Below are 3,075 nucleotides of genomic sequence, written 5' to 3'. Positions count from 1 at the left end.
GAGGGGGCAGATCGAGAACGAAAGGAGAGCAGAGGAAACTCGAGCCACGTCCGTGCACCCCGGGACCTCGGCCAGGACTGTGGGGCGGGGGATCGGTGAGCTCCCCGGCTCCGAGGCCAAATCCCGGACTCTCGTTGCCCATTGGCTGGCCCCACCCCAGAAAGGGAGGGACCGGGGCAGAAGGGGAGACCGATGATGAGGAAGGGAGGGCAACCAGGGGGACCCAAGAGCCGAGCGCTCCACCCTTCCCAGGATGGTTGGAATAGTTGGAGCGGGAGACCAGGGCCTCCACTGGCAGCGGAGGCGGCGGGAGCGGGACCGGGGCGGAGGAATGTGAGCTGGAGAGGAAACAGGTCCTAGAGTGTTGCTCTGCTTTTCCCTCTCTCCTTGTCTGCTCACCCGCAAACCTACCTCAGCCTTTTAAGTGCTAGGGCGGGGAGTCAGGTGGAACAGGAGATCCTGGACTTGTATGTGAAATATTGTATTGTATTTGCCTGTGTTCAATTTTTGAAAGAGAAAGGATTCACGGCTTACACATTCTTTTCGAAGGGGTCTCTAAGTCCCTCTCCCCCGAGTACCAACTGCTGTTATAAAAGCTTGAGGGGTTGTTTGGGGAAGGGTGCGGAAGAGGAATTTTAAGTGAGGGTCACAGTGGTGGAGAGAGGCTGCAAAGCTCCTCTAGGCTCCTCTTAGAATTATCCTAACAAAGTAGAATTAAGATGGCCAATGAAATAGAAAGTAAAGCCTGTTTGTCCCCGACCTCTAACTTCTCTCTAAAAATCACCTTTCCCTGTGCCCCAGAGGCCTAGCCCGACACTAACTTCAGAGCGCAGGATCTAAGTAGGCACCCTTCTCTCTAGATCCTAGAGACTAGCGCTCGGCAATTAGAGAGATGGTCAAATCCCACCTCATTTGGCAGCCCGCAGGACAGCATTGCCTTGTCGCTCTAACCAGGTCCCTGGACTCCTCTAGCGCTTTCCACCTTATGACTGTACCTTTCACTGGGCAGACATGGCCACCGATGCGTGCTAGTCTTGAGCCTGTCAACCCGAGGTTTAACTACAGACATATTTTCAACCATGCTGGATACCAAGGAGCAGGATCAAGCAGGACCTTTAGCTGAGAAGTCCAGGAAAGAGAGACTGCCCATGCTCCCCCATTTTGCTCTCTAGCACAGCACTGGAGCTGAGTTCCCTGGAGCAGCACCAGCCCCCTTTCCCCCAGAAAAGCTGCAAACCTTTTCCCTGGTTAGGAAAGCAAGCCTGGGTTTCCCCAGCTGGGTAGACGATGGTCTTGGCAAAAGACCTGTTCTAGTATGGCATGCATTATCATTAGGAACAGTGAAAACTGCTTGATAGGGACCCGGGGCTCCATCAGTCCAGTGAAAGAACCCACTAACCCAGAAAGGAGCTGAAGAGCTCACTGTCTGGGATAGTCTAGGATAGCCCCAATGACTATCGGATGGATAACATATTTCCCCTAACACTTAGCTGTTTTCTCAGAAATGAGTGGCTTTCTTGTCTGAGATTCAAGTAGAATGAACTGGAATATAAAATCATAACTGGTATACAAAATCATGTAAGTCATACGTAATATATAAAATTATATATGTGCTGAAACTGACATTGCCAATTTATTTTAGAATTTAAGAGAAAATTTATTTTGGCAGTGTAAATTGCTTCCACTGAGGACTGATAATATTTCTAGAAAAAAAGAAGAGAAACAGGAGAGAACCTTACTGGACCTTCATAAGGTTCTTATATTTTTTAATTGGTTAGATTATTTTCACAGGTGATACACAAGATACAAATTGTGAATAGCACACCAAAGAAATATTATGAAAAGAAGTTTTTTCTAATCCTGTCTACAGCAATTATTTTCTCTCCCAGGAGACAATTGTTACTATTTTCTTGTGTCATCTTCTACAGAAAGTCTCTGCATATATGATCAAATATATATATTGCTCAACATTTTGCTTTTTTTTTTTTAGGTCATTAACATATCTAGGAGATTGTTCCATATCAGTACATGAAGCTGTCTTGTTTCCCAATGTATAGATGTACTATACTTATTTAACCAGTTCTCCATTGATGGTCATTTAGAGAGTACAATTTAAACCTCACTTGGGGCGGGGGCTGGGGGGAGGTTGCTGAAAAGGAGTTTTAGCAGTTGGTTTGATTTTTGTGGTTGCATGCTTGCTAAAAGGAATTAAGTCCATGCCATTTTGGCTTTTCCATCAGGAAAGTATTTCTACTCTTCAAAAAGGAATGTCAGTATCTGTGGATGAGTCAAATTATGTCCCAGGGATAGTCTAGTGACTACATCTCTGACTCATTTAATGCCTCCTTAATGGAATTTTGCAGAAAGGGCCCTACCCCTACATACCTATATCCAAGAAATAATCTGTATCAAATTTCTCTCCTGTTCCTCTTCTTACTAAATGCCAGCTAAATCCAACAGGGGGCGAGCTGAGCCTTGGTGAACTAGCTTATCAACACTGACATTCAGAGCTTGAGCAGAACAATCCTTCCCAGGACTTCACTCCATTTCACTGAAAACAAGCAGTTTCCCTTCGTTTAGAATTACATTAGGCAGGCCATTGCTTGCATTCAGGGTTGACACTTTGCATTTTCCATTGCTCACTCTATTTGCTGAAAGGCACACTGTTCCATTGTGTGCTTTCAGCTGCTGAGGCAGAGTCTGTAAATGGGATAGAGAGGTGGAAACAAACAACCCTTTGGCCCAGAAAAATAACACCGGGACACAACCATGTCAGCAGCTGGAATTTCATAGCACTCTATCATATTCCTCCATCTGTCCACTTGTTCAACAAAATGTGACTACTTACCATGAGCCAGCTGGAGACTTCGAGGAGGAGGAATAAAACCCAGTCCTTCCTGTTGAGAAATTCATAGCGCAGCAGGAGAGACAGATGCATAAATAGTTTCTGATACAAAGTGGAAGGTGTTCCAGCAGCTCAGGGAAGGTCACCACTACTTCCTGGGAGAGTGGGGAAGGATTCACAGAGGGAGAGTCTCTAGGTATAAAGGAAGAGGGAGGGCAGACCTTTCTCCA

Source organism: Pteropus alecto, unplaced genomic scaffold (assembly GCF_000325575.1).
Source record: "Pteropus alecto unplaced genomic scaffold, ASM32557v1 scaffold98, whole genome shotgun sequence".
Lineage (NCBI taxonomy): Eukaryota > Metazoa > Chordata > Mammalia > Chiroptera > Pteropodidae > Pteropus > Pteropus alecto.
This window is presented reverse-complemented; position numbering follows the sequence as displayed.